Genomic DNA, 22,996 nt, shown 5'->3' on the forward strand with positions numbered 1-22,996 from the left:
GAATATTACTGGTATCGAGAGGTTCTGATGAGGTGCCGTAATGGTTACCTAATTCAAGTACCATTACAGTGTGCAAGTAGCGAAATGTGACATAAATGGCAATTTTTTGATGGCATTCACCAACAAGCTTAAATTTTTCACACCACCGACTGATCATAGACATCACCATGTGACAAACGTCACCATTCTGTAATAATTGGCCGCTGTTATGTTCTTCACGTTTATTTTGTTTTTCAAATGTAGCTATACCCCTACTTGAGATAAAGGGGTCTTAACAGTCAGACAGACAGACAGACGAAGAAAGATCTGATTCTATAAGGTTTTCGTTTTTACCGTCTGAGGTTCAGAACCGTGAAAAGTACGAGGATTGCCCAGAAACGAATGCACTGCATTTTTTCTTCAACAATTCTTCGTTCAACATAGTCAGTATGGTGTTTTATCCACACCCCCTATTTTTCTACACAATCTCCATCCCGTGCTATGGCCTTCCGCCACCACGAAACAAGGGCGTGCATGCCCTGGCGGTACCAGTCCTTGTCATGTTGGCGGAGCCAGCGCTTCACTGTGTGAATCAACACCTCATCACCCTCAAAATGTCTTTCACGAATGGCATCCTATAATGGACCGAACAAGTACGAGGGGGCTAGATCAGGGCTGTAGGCTGGATGGGGTAACACTACCCAACCCTGTTTTGCGATGTCTTCAGCAGTCCTTAGACTTGTATGGGGCGGATCGTTATCGTGTTGCAGCAAAACATCTCCTGGATTTCTGTGGCGCCGAAGTCGCCAGAAGCGCGTCTTGAGTTTCGTTGATCTGTTGACATGTGCTTCTGAATTAATGGTACCGCCTATTGGTATCACACCAATGAGAATCACACATTCACAGTCCCAGAACATGGTGATCGTGACCTTACCGGTAGAAACAATTGCTTTGAATTTTTTTTCTTCTGTGAGGAGTGGGAATGGTGTCGTTCCATCGACTGTCGTTTTGTTTCAGGCTCAAAATGGTTAACCCAGGTTTCATTACCTGTCAGAATCCAGGACATGAAGGCTTCCGCCTCCGCTTCAAAACGTTGCAACGATTCAAGACGATTTTTCTGTGCTATTTGTGATCCACAGTTAGACACCGCGGGATCCATCTTGCACACGCTTCTGAATATCCGAGAGCGCGGATAATTGCATCCACACTTCCTTTGCTGATTGACAGATGCAGCGCCAACTCCCGAGTCGCAATGTATCTGACCTAGCGAATGACATCAGCTCGTTGCAACATGTCAGGTTTGACAGCCGTGGGTGGTCTTCCAGACCGCTGAAAATCGTGGAGCTCCGCCAAACCGCCTTTTGATCACCTCATCCCCTACATGTCCAACGACGAACTGTAGTTCTGTCGACAGCAGATGCTCCATAGACATTGCACAAGCGATTGTGAATATTCCCCACAGTTTCTTTCTCTGCAGTGCGAAATTTAATGACAGCACGTTTCCTGTAAAGTACATCATTTACAGATGCCATTTTGAAACTGTCTTGCAGCTACTGTATCTGTCGGAAGTGAGGCAAACTTGGCGCACTCACTTAGGAGACTTCACATAATACATACGTAACGTTTCGCATTGGTAGAATTGTTTTCGGCTGAGAAAAAAAATGCGGTGCATTACTTTCTGGGAAACCCTCGTATTGTGTGTTCCACATGAGAAACTGCGATAATTCCTCTGTATTTCTGGCACATGATAATTGAAGTAGGCCTTAACTTGAGAATGGAATTTCTGGAGTATATAGAATTTTATGGAAGTCTATCATCGACTATGGGAGAACCGAAAAAGAGCGGAACCGAAACGTTTTAGTTCCGTTACAGTAGTATGCTGAAACTTAAGCTACCTAATCAAGAAATGAAGAGGTGCTCCGCAGAATCGTCTGTGAAATAAATTGTGAAAAACACTCGCTCGAGTAAGGGACAGGGTGAGATCATGTGTGCCATGGCATCAGGGAATAGCCTCCGTAGTAGTAAAGGGAGCCATAGAGGGCAAAAATCGTAGGAGATTGCAATACATACAACTAGTTATTTGGGACATTAGGCAAAAGTGTGTCTGTAAGATGCAGACATTGACACAGAACAAGTGATCGTGGTGGCTCGCATAAAACCACTCAAAACACTGATGACCCAAAAGGATGGCCACGTTTCGAAGTTCGTCGATTCAACAAAATTGTAGGGATTAACTTAGGAACGATCGTACAGACTTTGCTGTAGTTGTGTAGAACCGGAGACTATGCCACTGACAGAACTCTCAGAAGGTATAACACATCAACTAAAGAAACTACTTGGGACTGGCTCGTCCGTTCCCTTCTAGGGTACGTCTATGTTACACGATCCAGACCGGTATCAAAAAAGTTCAAAGTAATGTTGTTCGTTTTCTGTTATTGCTAGAATACAAGGAACGTGCCACGAATATCACAAGTGAATTGCAATATCAACCATACAACATAAGGTTTTCTTATACCGATGAAATCTTGCACTCGAAATGTCAATCTACAGCTTTTCGCTACGACAGCCAAAACAATATTGTTCTATTTCCCATTTAGATAGGGAGGAATGACCATCGATAGAGAAGACACAAATCAGAGCTTTCAAATATTTTCCTACACGCGATTAGAGTGTGGCACAAAAGAAATATACAGTAGAACCCCTCTAATCCGACCTTGGATGGTCCGTCACTCCCGTTAGTCCGACCATGCTGAGGCTCGCGAGCCTGTACCGACTTGTCACTGAATGGACGCCTGTTGCGCCATTGTTGCGGTGTCTATCGTTCTGCATATTGTTATACTGTACGTTATTTTGCAGTTTTATCCATTGTTGGGATTAAAAAAACGTCGTCGTTAGCTTTATTCCGTTTTCTCTACAGTACTTATTACTGTAGAATCACTGCGTGTACAGTTGTCTGTATTTCAAAATGTCTGGATTCGAACGTAAACACGTAACTCTTTCACTAAATGAAAAATTAGCAGTGCTACAAAGACTGGACGAAGGAGATTCGCTCCAGAAAATTGCAAAGAAACTGAATGTAGGCGTTACGACAATTAAGGATTGGAGGAAGAATCGGAAAGACATTGACTCCTATACAGTTACGATTATGGTAATAACACTCTAAAGAATCGCAAAACATTAAAAAAGCCTGAACTTTAACTGCCTGATAACGCATTGTGGATGTGGTTTTGTCAAGAAAGAGGGAAAGGAACTCCAATATCTGGGCCAATTCTCAAAGAAAAAGCAATATTTTTGCACAAAAAACTGGAAGCCGAAAGTAAATTTGCTGCCAGTGAAGGCTGGATTGATCCTTGGAAAACTTGTCAAAAATGTATCCCTGACTTTTTTTTCCAAGAAATTTGTTTTCGTTTTTACTGTAAAAACAATGCATACAGCATAATCATTTCTTAGTTTATACATACAGTAGTTTATTTCTTTGTAAAAAAATTTTTATATACAGTGCTATAAACATTTTTTAGTTTACAGTATATATCGTTTATACGTTATTATGTACAGTACAGTACTGTAATTTGTTTTGGTTTTTCCTTTTAAAACCAATACATATTATAGTGTATGTATACGTTTTTTAGTTAATATACTGTTTAACACTGAGTAAAAAGCCTCTTTTTATATTACTGTAGACATCTTTTAGTTCTTAAATAGTTTAATTTTTGTACTAAATGTCTTTTCATATTTTTTGCAATAAATATTAGATTTTTGGATAATCCGACCTTTTTCTCGTTCCGACCATGGTCCCGGTCCCCAAGGTGACGGATTAGAGGGGTTCCACTGCATTTGAAAGCTGTCTTACACTTTCAGCCAATCACATGAGTACGACCTATGTCCATGTAGATGAAAGTGTTCACGCGTTCATATGACCTACCACGAGCTACGAAGTATTGGAGCAACTTTCTTAGCCCTTTACCGCCTGCGCGTTAGACTTCTCGTGACACATGGATCTCGACCTGACGTCGTTAAGTGGAAAACCGGATAGCGTGAAGCAACTCATTGGATTTATGTTTCCTGTAGTTACGAAATGAAACTAGGCATAAACTTTACACCTAGACGGGAACTGGCAGAAAAAAACTGTTTGCTGTTGCGTAGCTGCACATGCTAATTCCAAATTCACACCTAATTATGGCTGCAGACGCAAGTTTGGCCCTTTCAGTTTCTTTCAAACCTTAGCTGAATCTCGTCTTTCCCACTTTGCACATTGACGTGTACTGGGTATTTCAATGCAAAACTAACATTCGTTATAAAATGACAGTAAGGAATATTATGAAGGGAAAATACTACAACCCTTTATTAACACATATTTTCATCAAATTTGATAGGTAAATTAAACTGTTTAGACTGCAGAATATCATAATCAGAACTTAAAAAACCATGTACCTTATTACGAAAGAATCTCGACAGGTCAGAATTAATGACTCATTGTGGCCGCAGTGATGGTTGTATTACCACTTGATGGGTTAGTTGTGTCATAAAGTACACCACATTCTGATGTTTAAGAAGATATTTGTGATTAAAGGAGTATATTGCAAATAGATTCCTTGCTGCAACTGACAGTGTCAAATTTTATGGAGTACACTAAAAACACACTCCATGGATCATAATGCAGAATTTCACGGCCAGTGTTCTCATCCTTGATAAAATCAGTACATCGAACGGGAATCAGACTGCGGTCTGAGGCATATTTCTGTGACTTGCGTTTAGTTTCTTATTGCCGGAGACATTCCCATACACAGTGAGTATGCAGATTATTCATTTTACAGCGTAAACTACGTTGAAAAGTCAGTCTTAAAATAATTCACCAACTCTCAAACCAACTCCAAAATTAAACTACTGGCCCCAGTTTTGTGCCAGTCGAAATAAAGTTTGAAAAATTGCTTTCCTTCTACACATCTTATAGCTTTCTCCTATTTTCTGATGTGGGGCACGCTTAAACTCAAGCTACTGTTGCCAACGTGGATTGCCCCTCGATATGCAGTATTATTTATTATTTATTTTTTTACCAGTTACCTTATTGAACATGGCATCTTGAAACGTAGTTTTGCGTATCTGGTGGTTATCTTAGAAAATTGTTAAGACTTTGGTGGCCACTTGTTGACAAACTGCCTATTGGCTTCTGTCTCGGGTTCTTCGGCCGACGTTCATCTAATGATTTTATTGACGTTTCGCCAGCACGAGTGGCTGGCATTGTCAAAGCTTCACCCTCCATTGTCAGTTCACCACCGGCAATGGAGGGTGAAGCTTTGACAATGCCAGCCTCTCGTGCTGGCGAAACGTCAGTAAAAACGTTAGATGAACGTCGCTCGAAGAACCCGAGACAGAAGCCAATAAGCAGTTTGTCAGTTACCTTAAAATTTATCAGTGGAATAATAGTTGGTAGTTACCTTAAAATTGATCAGTGGAATATTAGGTCGTAAAAGATAACACAACTATTGTGGTTACATCAGGTGCCTTATTTTACAAATAGAAAATTGTAGAGTGCCAAAATTTAACAAGTAACTTAAAAATCCTATGTACAGATCTGAATCTATAAGGTAAAGAATTACAAAAATCATAAAAAGTCTCCTGTGAGTGTATGAACTAAGAGTGATTTATTGATGGGCCATCACCTTCCTTTTACAGTTATTCGCTTGCTGACTGTGTCTCTCTCCGTCGTTAATTTTCTGCAGTCGGAAAGGAGGTGGTCAATAGCTTTGTTCCCTCCTTTACAGGCGAACAATCCACTCTCAGTTATTTTGAAGCGCTTATATAATATACTCTCAGTTTGCCAGAGCCCATTAACATGGCCGTGAAGTTCGGTATGGTGGCAGACTAATTATCATTAATTGGCTGATCACACGAAAAATATGGTTTCGTGTTTCCTCATTTTCAGTTCGTTGCCTCGCAATGTCCCATTCCTTTCTAAAATCTTATGTCGAATATTTCTTTATCAGATATGGAGTATGAACTAGCATTGTAAATTAGAAACTATTTTTTGGCTGCTAATTGGGTGTAGTAAGTACTGGTATGAAACGTCCCCTTAGAAAAATTATACAAGACTGTGTTTAAACTGACACACAATATTTTTAGCGCAACGCAATCTGACTTTCAAAAATCCCTACAAAAGAATGGCCCTGACTAGCATTAACCTATACGTTTCACAAATCGCTTACCTCACAAAAATCGTCGTTACTCGAACTACTGCAATACAGCGAGCGCCACAAACTACTGAAGGCACTAACTACTGATAAGCAGAGTCAGCAAATGAAAGATTTTAATAGAGAACAAACAATGTATTTACCTTAATAGTCATAATATATATGTTGTTGTTGTTGTCTTCAGTCCTGAGACTGGTTTGATGCAGCTCTCCATGCTACTCTATCCTGTGCAAGCTGCTTCATCTCCCAGTACCTACTGCAACCTACATCCTTCTGAATCTGCTTAGTGTACTCATCTCTCGGTCTCCCTCTACGATTTTTACCCTCCACGCTGCCCTCCAATGCTAAATTTGTGATCCCTTGATGCCTCAAAACATGTCCTACCAACCGATCCCTTCTTCTAGTCAAGTTGTGCCACAAACTTCTCTTCTCCCCAATCCTATTCAATACCTCCTCATTAGTTACGTGATCTATCCACCTTATCTTCAGTATTCTTCTGTAGCACCACATTTCGAAAGCTTCTATTCTCTTCTTGTCCAAACTAGTTATCGTCCATGTTTCACTTCCATACATGGCTACACTCCAAACAAATACTTTCAGAAACGACTTCCTGATACGTAAATCTATATTCGATGTTAACAAATTTCTCTTCTTCAGAAACGCATTCCTTGCCATTGCCAGTCTACATTTTATATCCTCTCTACTTCGACCATCATCAGTTATTTTACTTCCTAAATAGCAAAACTCCTTTACTACTTTAAGTGTCTCATTTCCTAATCTAATTCCCTCAGCATCACCCGATTTAATTTGACTACATTCCATTATCCTCGTTTTGCTTTTGTTGATGTTCATCTTATATCCTCCTTTCAAGACACTGTCCATTCCGTTCAACTGCTCTTCCAAGTCCTTTGCCGTGTCTGACAGAATTACAATGTCATCGGCGAACCTCAAAGTTTTTACTTCGTCTCCATGAATTTTAATACCTACTCCAAATTTTTCTTTTGTTTCCTTTACTGCTTGCTCAATATACAGATTGAATAACATCGGGGAGAGGCTACAACCCTGTCTCACTCCTTTCCCAACCACTGCTTCCCTTTCATGCCCCTCGACTCTTATTACTGCCATCTGGTTTCTGTACAAATTATAAATAGCCTTTCGCTCCCTGTATTTTACCCCTGCCACCTTTAGAATTTGAAAAAGAGTATTCCAGTCAACATTGTCAAAAGCTTTCTCTAAGTCTACAAATGCTAGAAACGTAGGTTTGCCTTTTCTTAATCTTTCTTCTAAGATAAGTCGTAAGGTCAGTATTGCCTCACGTGTTCCAACATTTCGACGGAATCCAAACTGATCCTCCCCGAGGTCTGCATCTACCAGTTTTTCCATTCGTCTGTAAAGAATTCGCGTTAGTATTTTGCAGCCGTGGCTTATTAAACTGATAGTTCGGTAATTTTCACATCTGTCAGCACCTGCTTTCTTTGGGATTGGAATTATTATATTCTTCTTGAAGTCTGAGGGTATTTCGCCTGTCTCATACATCTTGCTCACCAGCTTGTAGAGTTTTGTCATGACTGGCTCTCCCAAGGCCGTCAGTAGTTCTAATGGAATGTTGTCTACTCCGGGGGCCTTGTTTCGACTCAGGTCTTTCAGTGCTCTGTCAAACTCTTCACGCAGTATTGTATCTCCCATTTCGTCTTCATCTACATCCTCTTCTATTTCCATAATATTGTCCTCAAGTACATCGCCCTTGTATAAGCCTTCTATATACTCCTTCCACCTTTCTGCCTTCCCTTCTTTGCTTAGAACTGGGCTGCCATATGAGCTCTTGATATTCATACACGTGGTTCTCTTCTCTCCAAAGGTCTCTTTAATTTTCCTGTAGGCAGTATCTATCTTACCCCTAGTGAGATAAGCTTCTACATCCTTACATTTGTCCTCTAGCCATCCCTGTTTAGCCATTTTGCACTTCCTGTCGATCTCATTTTTGAGACGTTTGTATTCCTTTTTGCCTGCTTCATTTACTGCATTTTTATATTTTCTCCTTTCATCAATTAAATTCAATATTTCTTCTGTTACCCAAGGATTTCTAGCAGCCCTCGTCTTTGTACCTACTTTATCCTCTGCTGCCTTCACTACTACATCCCTCAGAGCTACCCATTCTTCTTCTACTGTATTTCTTTCCCCTATTCCTGTCAATTGTTCCCTTATGCTCTCTCTGAAACTCTGTACAACCTCTGGTTCTTTCAGTTTATCCAGGTCCCATCTCCTTAATTTCCCACATTTTTGCAGTTTCTTCAGTTTTAATCTACAGGTCATAACCAATAGATTGTGGTCAGAGTCCACATCTGCCCCTGGAAATGTCTTACAACTTAAAACCTGGTTCCTAAATCTCTGTCTTACCATTGTATAATCTATCTGATACCTTTTAGTATCTCCAGCGTTCTTCCACGTATACAACCTTCTTTCATGATTCTTAAACCAAGTGTTAGCTATGATTAAGTTGTGCTCTGTGCAAAATTCTACTAGGCGGCTTCCTCTTTCATTTCTTAGCCCCAATCCATATTCACCTACTATGTTTCCTTCTCTCCCTTTTCCTACACTCGAATTCCAGTCACCCATTACTATTAAATTTTCGTCTCCCTTCACTATCTGAATAATTTCTTTTATTTCATCGTATATTTCTTCAATTTCTTCATCATCTGCAGAGCTAGTTGGCATATAAACTTGTACTACTGTAGTAGGTGTGGGCTTCGTATCTATCTTGGCCACAATAATGCGTTCACTATGCTGTTTGTAGTAGCTTACCCGCATTCCTATTTTCCTATTCATTATTAAACCTACTCCTGCATTACCCCTAATTGATTTTGTGTTTATAACCCTGTAGTCACCTGACCAGAAGTCTTGTTCCTCCTGCCACCGAACCTCACTAATTCCCACTATATCTAACTTTAACCTATCCATTTCCCTTTTTAAATTTTCTAACCTACCTGCCCGATTAAGGGATCTGACATTCCACGCTCCGATCCGTAGAATGCCAGTTTTCATTCTCCTGATAACGACATCCTCCTGAGTAGTCCCCGCCCGGAGATCCGAATGGGGGACTATTTTACCTCCGGAATATTTTGCCCAAGAGGATGCCATCATCATTTAATCATACAGTAAAGCTGCATGTCCTCGGGAAAAATTACGGCTGTAGTTTCCCCTTGCTTTCAGCCGTTCGCAGTACCAGCACAGCACGGCCGTTTTGGTTAATGTTGCAAGGCCAGATCAGTCAATCATCCAGACTGTTGCCCCTGCAACTACTGAAAAGGCTGCTGCCCCTCTTCAGGAACCACACGTTTGTCTGGCCTCTCAACAGATACCCCTCCGTTGTGGTTGCACCTACGGTACGGCCATCTGTATCGCTGAGGCACGCAAGCCTCCCCACCATCGGCAAGGTCCATGGTTCATGGGGGGAGGATAATATATATATATATATATATATATATATATATATATATATATATATATATATATATATATCAGTTCATGACATCAATTCTTACAAATTTCGAAACTCCGCCATCTCTCTCCCCACGTCCACCACTGCTGGCGGTTCACCTCCAACTGCGCAACGCTACGCGCTGTTAGCATCCAGCTGCCGCTGCCCGACACTACAATGGAAGACAACAATGCAAACTAGCCACAGACTGCGCACAGCAGAGCCAGTGATTTTTCATACAGAGCGCTATGTGGCGTTACCAATAAGAAAACCTAAACAGCCTACTTACACTGGGTGGTCAAAAAGTCAGTATAAATTTGAAAACTTAGTAAACCACAGAATATGTAGATATAAAGGTAAAAATTGACACACATGCTTGCAATGACATGGGGTTTTATTAGAACAAAAAAAAAGGCAAATTATTGCTAGACGCGTGAAAGATCTCTCGCGCGCATCGTTTGGTGATGATCGTGTGCTCAGCCGCCACTTTAGTCGTGCTTGGCCTCCCAGGTCTCCAGACCTCAGTCCGTGCGATTATTGGCTCTGGGGTTACCTGAGTCGCAACTGTATCGCGATCGACCGACATCTCTAGGGATGCTGAAAGACAACATCCGACGCCAATGCCTCACCATACCACTGGACATGCTTTACAGTGCTGTTCACAACATTATTCCTCGACTACAGCAATTGTTGAGGAATTATGGTGGTCATATCGAGCATTTCCTGTAAAGAACATCATCTTTGCTTTGTCTTACTTTGTTATGCTAATTATTGCTATTCTGATCAGATGAAGCGCCATCTGTCGGACATTTTTTGAATGTTTGTATTTTTTTTTGTTCTAATAAAAGCCCATGCCATTCCAAGCATGTGTGTCAATTTGTACCTCTCTACCTACATTATTAATTAATTAATTAATTAATTAATTTCGATTTGAAAGCGCGTGGATTACTGCTAAGATTTTTTAATTCGAGTGGCAGCTTATTGAAAAGGGATGCAGCAGTATACTGCACACCTTTTTGCACAAGGGTTAAGGAAGTCCGATCCAAATGGAGGTTTGATTTCTGCCGAGTATTAACAGAGTGAAAGCTGCTTATTGTTGGAAAGAAACTAATATTGGTAACAAGAAACGACAATAAGGAATATACATATTGAGAGGCCAATGTCAAAATACCCAGACTCGTGAAAAGAGGTCGACAAGAGGTTCGTGAACTCACACCACTTATTGCCCGAACCGCCCGTTTCTGAGACAAAAATATCCTTCTTGAATGGGAAGGGTTACCCCAAAACATAATACCATAAGACATAAGTTAATGAAAATAAGTAAAGTAGACTACGTTACGTGTCGTAATATCACTCACTTTCGATACCGTTCGAATAGTGAAAATGGCAGTATTAAGTCTTTGAACAAAATCCTGAATGTGGGCTTTCCACGACAGCTTACTATCTGAACACCTAGGAATTTGATCTGTTCAGTTTCACTAATCATATGCCCATTCTGTGAGAGGTTTTGATAATTGTGTGTTAGGAACTGTAAAAACAGCGTCTTACTGTGGTTTAACGTTAGTTTATTTTCTACAAGCAATGGACTGAGAACATGTACTGCTCTATTGGGAACCGAGTCTATGTTGCACACAACATACTTTACTACCAAGCTAGTGTCATCGGCAAACAAATATTTTAGAGTTACCCATAATGCTAGAGGGCATATCATTTATATAAATAAGGAACAGGAGCGGCCCCAACACTGATCCCTGGGGCACCCCACACTTGACAGTACCCCACTCAGGTCCCACATCAAAGCCGTTATCGACATTGTGAATAATGACCTTTTGCTGCCTATTGCTAAAGTAAGAGGTTAACCAATTGTGAGCTATTCCCCTTATTCCGTAATGGTCCAGCTTCTGGAGCAATATTGTGTGATCAACACAGTCAAATGCCTTTGTTAAATCAAAAAATACGCCAAGCGTTCGAAACTTTTTGTTTAGCCCATCCAGTACCTCACAGAGAAAAGAGAATATAGCATTTTCAGTTGTCAAACGACTTCTAAAACCGGACTGTACATTTGATAGCAAATCGTGTGATATAAAATGATCAATTAAGCTTACATACACAGCCTTTTCCATAACTTTTGCAAACACTGATGGCATAGAAATGGGTCTAAAATTATCTACATTATTCCTTTCTCCATTTTTATAAAGCGGCTTTGCTACTGAGTACTTTAATCACTCAGGAAACTGACCATTCCTAAAGGTAAAATTACGAATATGACTAAATACAGGGCTAACATGTGAAGCACAGTACTTTAATATTCTACTAGACACTCCATCATAATCATGAGAGTCCTTAGTCTTCAGTGATTTGATTATTGTCTCAATCTCCCTCTATCACAGAGGAGTATTTCAGACGTCAATCTCGGAAAGGCATTTGCTAAGAAATTTATATGATTTCCTGTAGATACTCAATTTTTATTTAATTCACCAGCAATGCTCAGAAAATGGTTGTTAAATACTGTACATATATCTGATTTATCAGTAACAGAAATATTATTACTGCAAACTGACTTTATATCGTCAACCTTGTGCTGCTGACCAGACACTTCCTTCACAACTGACCATATGGCTTTAATTTTATCCTGTGAATTAGCTATTCTATTTGCATACCATATACTTTTTGCCTTGCTAATAACATTTTTAAGCACCTTACAATACTTTTTGTAATGGGCTACTGAAGCTTGATTGTGACTACTTCTAACATTTTGATATAATTCCCGCTTTGTTCTACTTGATATCCTTATCCCACTAGTCAGCCAACCGGGCTGTCCATTACTGCTAGTACCCCGTTTAGCATGTTCTAATAGAAAGAAACTCTCAGAGCATGAGAAATGTGTTATGGAAAGCATTGTATTTATCATCTATATTATCGGCACTATAAACATCTTGCCACTCTTGTTCCTTGACAAGTTTTGAAAAACTCTCTATTGCTGTTGGATTAACTTTCCTACGTAGTTTGTAATTAAATACGACATTGGTTAGAGTACAAAAACCTTTTAGTGTTAAAATTCGAACATCATGGTCTGAAAGGCCATTCACCCTTTTACTAACAGAATGCCCATCTAGTAATGAAGAAGGAATAAAAATATTGTCTATGACTGTGCTACTGTTCCCCTGCACCCTAGTTGAAAAAAACGCAGTTTGCATCAGATAATATGAATTTAGGAGATCTACCAACATCCTTTTTCTTACACAATCATGTACAAAATTAATATTGACGTTACCACATAGAACTACTGTCTGGTTCTTCCTACAAAGTGAATCAAGAACCCTCTCTAGCTTAAGCAAAAATGCTCTGAAGTCGGAGTTAGGGGACCTATAAACAACAGCAATTAGAAGTTTAGTTTCACTAAATTCAACTAATGCTGCAAAACTTTCAAATATCTGTTCAGTGCAGTGTCGTGATACATCTATGGACTCAAATGAAATGCCGTTTTTTACATACAGAGACACTCCCCCATTCCGCAAGGAACTCCTTGAGAAACAGCCAGCTAATCTGTAGCCTGGTAAAGGAAGCCTCTGAATGATCAAATTATTTAAGTGGTGCTCTGATATACCAATAATTTCAGAGTTAGCATCTATTAGCAGTTCACTAACTTTATCTCTAATACCTCTTATATTTTGATGAAATATGCTAATTCCTTCTCTACTTGGAAACATTACATCCTCTGGAGGTGAGCCCTTAGTTAGAGGTACTACCTTTAAGCAGGTATACCTATCAGCTGACTTCAGTCTAAAAAAGGTGCAGCTCTAACACCAACTACTATAGGAATTTTTCCATGAGTGATATCACTATCACCACCACCCACTGCACTGTCACCTATAAGCTTAGCCAGCCTCCCCTTCCTACACCTATTGAGGTGCAGGCCATGCCTAGTGAAACACCATCTACTGATAGACCCAACTGGCACCACTGAGATGTGATCCATGCCCTCCGCCATTAGTGCCCTCCCCAGCCCCACATTAACGCGTCTAACAGCCGCATTAGGGTGAGGCCGATCATGACGCTGAAACAGTTGCACGAAATGCACATTAGTGCCACCAGTTTGAGTAGCTATCTTAACCAGGTCACCACTGACATCATATTCCCCGTCCCTATCAAGACTGTTCCCTGCTCCACCCACTATCACCACCTCATCTTTCGTAAAATTCTTACGTAACTCCCCTATGCTTTCAGTCACTTGAGCCAACCCTGCACTAGGCTTCACAATGCTGGTGACCTGGTACTCACTCCCCAACACTTTCTGCAACTGCTGGCCCACACCTCTACCGTGGTAACTACCTAGCAATAGAACCTTCTTTCTGCTAGACTTTAATACTAACCCAAGCCTCCTAATTGCTGAGGACTGCTGCAAGTTACCTACATCTACGGCTACACGAGGCTCCTCTCTACTCAAGTCTGACAGTTGGTGGTATCTGTTGCATGTGTGCTAAGTAAAACTGTCTGAGTACCTGCTCCTCCTAGCTACCTTTTTGCCAACTACCAGTTCCCATTCCCCACCACCCTTCACCCTCCTCAACCTATCTAGTTCCTCCTTTGCGCATTGAAACTGCACCTGAAGGGCACAGATCTTACGCTCCTGCTCCTCTATTAACTTGTTTCTACTACAGATTCTACATTCCCAGGAGAGGATCTCCCTAAAATGACCACTGGCTTCCCCACTGCATTCCCTCAATGAAAATAGTTTGAGCAAATCCCACACCGTAATCCACTACTCACAAACCTACGACAGAGCCCACACTTTTCACTCATGGTAAATTTTGCAGTTACTGAAAAAAACTATACGTCTACGTCACGAAAGTTCAGTTACACCAGTAGAACTATTTAAGAACTAAGAAAACAGCTCCTTGTATTAATATTACTACAACACAGCCGATACCAATACCAGCAAAACTTCACAAAATTATTAGCTACAACCAATAAATTAAAACTACCACTGTAACACTAAGCGAAGTGAAAACACTATATGAAAATTTTACTGAAATATTTCACTAGAAAGAATAATAAACATCAGTTGAAAACTAAAGCACGAAAATTACTAACGACTTCAACACACTGAAAACTCTCTAAAACACAGCGAGCGAACGATTACAAAAGTTTATTAAGTAGTTATTTCGCCACAAACGGCACGCAACACCGCTGAAATCTATTAAATTTAATAACTGTATTACAAAGCACAAATAAGTTTGTCAGTACTTAGCTTATAACCGCTACAGCTGCAGTGTACGCCGCAAAATGTAAGCGAGGCTTAGACGAACGACTAAAGCAGACTCGCAAATAACAGACCACTCGAGTCATTAACACAGGAAGAAAGACTGATATTAATGAAAATCCGCTAATAAGGTACTTTTACGGCAAATATTAAAAAAATAAACTTTAAAATAAGTAAATTAATTCTAAAATTTATAAAATATTTATAAATATTTATAAAATATTTTGCTGACTTTTTGATCACCCGGTATAAATAGGATAACAATTCGAATTACGAACACACAGTTAAACAGGTGTGTCTTATATATTTAATACAGTTAAGACGAAGAACCCAATGTAAAACACTGAAATGAACGACAGACGCTTGGAAGGTTGCTCAGACACTTCACTAGTCAAATGAAATCTTCTGCGCATAGTACTTAATGACATCACATATCTGGTGGCAACAGGGAAGACACGACTGATTTAAAAATTTCAGAAAAATTACACTAACACTGGGAAGCTTTACAGCATGAACACCTTGACCGAACGCTACCAAACTTATGGAGTAGTACTTCCGTGCCCGTCTGATAGGTTGGTTCGGATTTCGGCGTTAAGCGAGCTTATTTTCAGTGAAGAAAAAAGTTTTTTTACATACGAAGAATGATGTGAGAATACGACGTCTGTTGGTTGTCGTTACTCGAACTTTTCAGGTAGAGATGGCAATAGATTATATCCAGGGGACTTGTATGTGCACCTTACCGCCATTTTTCGGACTTTGAAAACTGTCGAATCTCTGACAGGAGGAACATGGAAGCATCATGCCGACAGATGGCACCCACAGTTGGCTGTCGTGGGGTACCTGCAGAATGTGTGGTCACAAGGCGGCAAGGAGAGCAGAAAAACCAGAAGAACAGAATCGTTGGGGCGTCTGCTAGCTCCGACGGAAAGACGGATAACAACAGCTGAAATAAGGGCAGAAGTAACAGTGATGTGTCACCATACCCCGTCGGGAACAGATTACTGGAAGTTCGGTTTCATCGAGTTGCCATTTCTTACTTACCGGTGACACAATACCACTTAATAAGAGTGTAGAGGGAAATTCAGAAGGCAAGTTGCTTGGCATTCTGCCTTCCGTTTGTGGTGATGAGATCCAAACCAAACGTGTCCGTAGACGACCTATGAAAAGGTCACAGGAAGCAGCCATTCCTGAGACGCATAGCTCTCCAGCTCCTGAAACATGGAGTTTCTGGATACTACAACGGGACTGACTCGGTATTTGTTGGAGAGAGGCCGAATGCTCGCCAGTACGCGACAAGAATGATAAATCCTGTTGCTAAAACTTTCTCAACCAGAGTACCAAATTACGTATTGCAGCAGGATAATGCGAGACATCACACTGGAGTCCACGCAGCAGACGCCATGAGCGATATACGGATCCTTGACGATCGATTTTTCAGCCGCAGAGAGTGTCTGTGAAGAGATGGGAAGTCGTATACTTTCTTAGCAGCGTCCAGGCAAAATTTTTTGAAGTGACACAGCAAGTGTTTCAGGTATCACTATAAGTTTCTCAGGATGACATTCCAAGGCTGTTTGCTTGCATGCCACAAAGAATACAAGAGTGTATCACACTGGTGTCGACGGTGTACATCAGTTCCGAATGGAATAAAAGTTACGGGGGGAAGTTGATGAAAAACACACACTATTTCAAAAATGCACCAAATCCACAGTTTTGGAGATAGGCAATGAAATTTTGTACCACGCTTTACTTGAAAGTAGCAATTTACGTAGAAAATCCTTTGATTATATCTATTCACCTTTTCTTAAATGAAATTTGAAATTTTTTTAAATGTATGTTCCTTTTTCTCAGAAAGTATTCAAGAGATTTCTACAAAAATTTCTCTGTTTCATCTCTATGTTGTAAGCTTCTTTCATGAGGTATTTGGAATAGGTCAAATGGGAGGATTTTCATATTTTTTTAATTATAATTCCACAAGTACAATTTTAACTTCATGCAAAATTCCAAGCACTTTGTCTTTGCCCCATATCTCAGCTTGCAATCAGAATTTCAAAATTTTCTCTTGAGACAGTGTATATTAGGTTTACAGAAATATGTGTACAAAATTTCGTAATTCCAGCATTCATAGAATCTGACGAAAAGGTACATAAACTTTACAAAAACAAACTTTTCGGGGAAAAAATTTAAAGTTCAACCTAACTTTTTCCTTATTTCACTTCTTCAGAGGGCACCATATTTGTAATGTAGGTACTCTTTCCCTTCAAGGCTTCTCTTCTGGTTTCTTGTTGTCTGTCTTCTTTCCTTTACCAGGTCTTCAAGTGACTTTTCAGCAGCAGAGACGCGCTTTAAATCTATTTTTCTCAAGATGTCTGGAGTAAAATTTCCTTTCTTGTAGCCCTTTCTTTCTAATATCTTCATCCTCCCGGCGTTACCATTATTAAATACAATAACTGAACCGTAAGTTGCAATTCTGACAACTGTAGAAGATGCAGATGTATTTTTAGGGCATCATTTCCATGTGAATGAATTTAGAGACTCATTTTGATTTTTGGTTTTGCTATGAACACACTTTTTGAGAAGTGCAGGATCGGCCAGAAACCTGTAAGTGGGCTTGACAAGACCCCGGATACAATTTGGAAGCCTCTTCTTGTGCATGTACGGGTGGTTATCCCTCTGAGCTTGGCGTGGCAGGGAGGCCGCTTCACACTTTTAATTAATTTTCACGCAGTTCGGATCCGATGTCAACATTGATACTTTGGGAACTTCTTGTCCATGAGTTGTAATAACAAATAAAAAAATAAATCGAAAATTGACATTTTTGGTCAATTTCATCAACGTCCCCCCGTAAGTATCGAATACCTCGTATGTGATACACAGCGGAATGGTGTTTCGTGATGCAACATTTCCATTACCGTCGGTGTATTTCTTTGTTTCGAAGGACGTGCCAGATATACGGAGTATTTGGTGTATCGTAACCAACCCAACTAATTACTTTTTACTCGGAAGATATACACTGATAAGACGAAATGTTACGCCCAACGCGATGCTGGGTGGCGTTGCGGGCACGAGACTCGGTAAGGGAAGTACGGCAGGGGAGCACAGACGGTGGGGAATTATTCTAGCGACGATACAGGCCCCAAGGGGGAAATCGATTCAGATAAGCAACTTTGAAAAAGGGCAGATTGTTATTACGTAGGGCCTGTGAACCAGTAGCTGGAAAACGGCGAAGCTGATCGAACGTAGGAGAACAGAGAAACTACCACTAGGCGGTAAATGGTTGGCGGCGTCCACGAGCCTTGACAGAACATGTGATTCTGAGGTTTGTCTGCTCCGTAAAGTTGGATAGATGGCTATGTTTGGCCCTTGTGGCGAAAGAGTGCAATAACTGTGCACACAAAAGCGTTTCTGAGAATAAGGTTCAGCCCACATTCTTGAACAGTGGGCTTCGCAACAGACGACCCCTACCTGTTCACATATTGACCCAATGACATCGTCAGTTACGTCTGCAGTGGGTACGAAATCGGTGGGATTGTACCGTAGATCAATGGAAAGATTTAGAGTCTTCGGGTGTACTACGCTTTTGCTACACTAAGTCCCTGGTCCTCTCCTTAAATGCTGCTATCGTGGTGAACGATGTGTCTAAACGTGCAGCGGGCCACGGACACAGGTGGGTGGGAACGGTATTGTGCTGTGGGATGTGTGTGCTGTCATTAGGTTAGTTAGGTTTCAGTAGTTCTAAGTTCTAGGGGACTGATGACCTCAGAAGTTAAGTCCCATAGTGCTCAAAGCCATTTGAACCATTTTTGTGCTATGGGAAACATTCTCCTGCTCTTGCATGGGACTAACGGTACTAATAGAGGACACGCCGACTGCTGCTAACCACGTCCAGCCCTTCTTGCCCGATGTCTTCCCTGACGGCGATGTCATCTTTCAGCAGTATGCCGGCAGCGGTGGTCTCGCGGTTCTAGGCACGCAGTCCGGAACCGTGCGACTGCTACGGTCGCAGGTTCGAATCCTGCCTCGGGCATGGATGTGTGTGATGTCCTTAGGTTAGTTAGGTTTAAGTAGTTCTAAGTTCTAGGGGACTAATGACCACAGCAGTTGAGTCCCATAGTGCTCAGAGCCATTTGAACCATTTCAGCAGTATAACTGTCGATGCCTCGGAACCAGGACAGTTATACAGTGGTTTGAGGAGCATTATAGTGAACTCACGTTGATGCCTCGGCGACCAAATAAGCCTTATGTAAGCTCTGTGGAACAGATGTGGGTCGCTATCGGGCGCCATCACCACATACGCAAATCAGCGGCCCCTTGTTTACGCGAATTACGTGATCTGCGCTGAGACATCTAATGCCATATACCTCCACATACGTGACCTGTGCAGAGACATCTAATGTCATATACCTCCACATACGTGACCTGTGCAGATACATCTAATGCCATGTACTTCCACAAACCTATCAACAACTGTTGGATGCCCTGATACGCCGAATCAGTCACCTATTTCGTTCCGAAGACGGACAAACAAGCTGTTAAGCAGGTGGTAATAATGTTTTGGCTCGTCAGTATAAACTAAACTCCGCCCGAACAGGCCATGAAGGCCCAACGGTACCGATCGGTCGCCTTGTCATCCTGAGCCTACATGTGGCAGTGGATGAGGATATGTAGAAGCATGTGGTCAGCGCACGGTCTCCCTGCCGTATGTCAATTTACGAGACCGGAGCCACTACTTCTCAGTCAAGTAGCTCCTTAGTTTGACTGACTGCACCCCGCTTTGCAACAGCGCTTAGTAGACCGGATGGTAACCCAGCCAAGTGATAGCCCAGCCCGACAGAGCTTAACTTCGATGATCTGACGCGAACCGCAGTTACCACTGCGGTAAAGCCGTTGGCCATGGATTTGCCGTTCGTCGGTTGACGGTCAGCGCTATAGTTGTCGATTCACACATTCTGTTCGCGAACTAACAGCTGCTGTTGACTGGTTTGTTCCCGGTACGTCTCAAAATGAAATTACAACAGATATGTCGGGACCCCGGCGGTTTCGCCCCCAGGCCCCCAGAGTGGAAGGTTGGTGCGCTGCCATCGAACCTGCGGGCCGCCTTGGATACATCGTGATCTCCGGCAGGCAAAGTATTCACGATCATGCGTTGTCCACAGCATCCGGCAACAGGGCAATCCCGCGACCAATCGGAGCGCGTGGCGCCAAGATTCTGTAGTTTAAAAATTGGCCTTAATTGACCTGCACATTAGTTATTTTGGTTCCTACTGGCATCAGCTATCCAGACTTAAGATTTACTGACACTGTCTTACTGCATAACGCGCGCGCGCGTTTGTGTGTGTGTGTGTGTGTGTGTGTGTGTGTGTGTTGCAGAATGATAGCAGAATGCTAATGATTGGGGTGCATTATCCTCGTGTTTGTATTTGTTTACTGTTAGTTCCAGTAAGTAGACCAGTTTCGTTACCCGAGGTGCATTCACTGTAAGGTGGTGCAGGACAGTCAAAGTCAGTTTTGTGTTACTTTTTTAATGACGTCATATTTACGTGAATGGTACACTGTGATATGTTTCTGAACAGGTCTTGAAGGGCAGAAGTGGGTTACTGATTAGAAAAATAGAGGATGCTACTTCAGCAAGGACGTACTGCTCTTCATGTCTTCGTAACGAACAAGGTTACAAGAAAGGCAGACATGGTCACATGGTATTGATACGTCTTTTTGCGATGTGGAAGGTTATTCCGGATTGTTAAGGTGAATGGGACACCATTTATACAGGGTGTTTCCATAAGTACGTGCAAAAATTTAACAGGGTCGTGGAGGATTTCCCACTGAGCAATTTGAGGTAGGGAACCTGGGGTCGGATAAGCCAGATTAAGGAGATAATAAGAATGAAACACATTACTGTGTACTTTTTTATTTACATTAATTACAGTTAACTGCAAATACCCTCATTGACACAATGAACGTGGCATTTTTACGGTATCTTACAAAAGTGCTGGACTGGCGGCCATCAAAATCAATGAAAGAATGGCATTGGCGCGCCGTCACAAATATCCGTGATGTGCTTCGAAATACACTACAGGCAGCTTTAATTCTGGGAACCAAAACCATCTCCGTATCCACTGGGGCCTCATACGCAAGTCGCTTTAGATATCTCCAAAGGAAATAATGAAATGGATTCATGCCAGTTGGCCTCGCAGGCCATGGAATATGACCGCCCCTTCCAATCCAGCGACCACGAAATACAGCGTTGAGATGGCTGCAGACATCTACACTGAAGAGAGGCGGTGCACCGTCATGTTGTACCCACATTCCCTCACGAACAGGCAATGGTACGTTCTCCAACAACTCAGTTAGGACTCTTTGCACTAAGATTTAATAAATAATAGATTTTAATAAATATTTATCCTGCAACTGTTTGGCTGTTATCATTTACCGTGAAGAATTTCAACAGTTGCTGTTTCAGCCATCTTTAAAATTTTGACCTTTGCACTAACGTCAAGTACGGGTGGGCCGTTCAGCAGACCTACTGCACCATGACTTCCTAGTAATCACGCTGGTCCTACGTGTTTCCTTTCTGGGAATAAAGAATGTACGTGTAATGAACTGCACAGTTCTTGTAAACTTGTACGCATATTATTTTTGAATAAGCTTGAAAACAATAACACTAGACAAAGCGGTAGACATGTTTACTTCCATACCTCATTAAGCTGACTTCTCCGACCCCAGGTTCCCTACTTCATGTTCTTCAGTGAAGGATTCTCTACGTCCTGTTATATTTTTGTACGCTCTTACGGTAACATCTTGTAGAATGGAGCGCAATTAAAAGTGAAGCTTCAATAACTTAACACTACAGATCAAAAACGTGAAACAGAGAAAAATAGATAAATAAAATATTCTTAATCCTGGTTACCAGTTTCGGCCTTCAAGACCACACTCAGACCAAAGTTCCAGGTCACATAAAGAATCAATGCAGAGAGCTGCTGTATGTGACTAGCTGGTAGGTGCTACCAACTGCTGAGCAGTGCAGCTGCCAGTCGGTGCTAACCAGCGATTCGGTGCACTGGTTTTTAACGTTACATAGAGCGCCTGAGCTTGATCTTGAAGACCGACACTGGTAACCAGAATTATATAGAAAAATTTCTTGCTATCTGGATTGTTCCTTTTATTAAAAGTACGATCGCAGTGTTCTGTGTGTTCTGTAATGGTGCCAAAAATGATAGTAGAAGTTTATTGAGACCCTTTACGGGCGCTGGCACTAGTGTATGCGACAGTTTTTTTTTAGATTAGCTAAGATTAATTATTCATTCCATCCTCCTGGGTGTGGAACAAGTCAGATAGATATATTACAAAAACGTAATTAGAAAAACTTGAGTTTCATTAATTTTATTGATCCTCAGTCGATAAACAGTAAAATTATGTTCGTGAATTAAATTTAAACTTCTAATATTTACAGGTTTAATACTTGCATCTGCTTTCATTAAATCAATCAACCAAACATTTGCTTGTTTCTTGTCTGTCACAACCAATTATTGTCAAAAATTAAAGTAAATTATTCATTTCAGTGATCCTCAGTTAAGAACATTCAGATTATGTAAAAGATTTAAAATTAAACTTACACTATTTACAGACTTAAGACTTGCATCTGCTTTCCATACATCCATCATTCACACAGTAGGTAGTTACTTGGCTGTTACAATCAAGTATTGTCAAAAATTAAAGTATAATTAATTTTCATTAGAATGGTCTACTGCACTTGTTGGGAAACTCATGGATGGAATAGAAGGAGTTGGCCACCAAAAATTCTTTTAAATTATGTTTAAATTGTGCCTTGTCTGAAACTAAACTCTTAATGGTTGCTGGTAACTTATTGAAAATATGTATTGCTAAATACTGGACTCGTTTCTGGGCAAGAGTAAGTGATTTTAAATATTTACGTATTTTGTTCTGATTCCTAATATTGATACTGTGTACTAAGCAGTTATTTGGATAAAGAGATGTATTATTTACAAAAAACTTCATTAAGGAATAAATATACTGAGGAGTTGTGGTTAATATGTCCAATTCTTTGAATAGGTTTCGACATTATGTTCTGCT

The 22,996-nt window shown here is 41.0% G+C and overlaps 1 protein-coding gene across 2 annotated transcripts in view; it reads left to right on the top strand.

Moving 5' to 3' along the window:
* Positions 1-22,996, top strand: part of LOC126354753 (proton-coupled amino acid transporter-like protein pathetic) — a 408,828-nt gene that overhangs the window by 316,174 nt on the left and 69,658 nt on the right. The window lies entirely within an intron of this gene.

Source organism: Schistocerca gregaria, chromosome 3, assembly GCF_023897955.1.
Source record: "Schistocerca gregaria isolate iqSchGreg1 chromosome 3, iqSchGreg1.2, whole genome shotgun sequence".
NCBI classification, from domain to species: domain Eukaryota; kingdom Metazoa; phylum Arthropoda; class Insecta; order Orthoptera; family Acrididae; genus Schistocerca; species Schistocerca gregaria.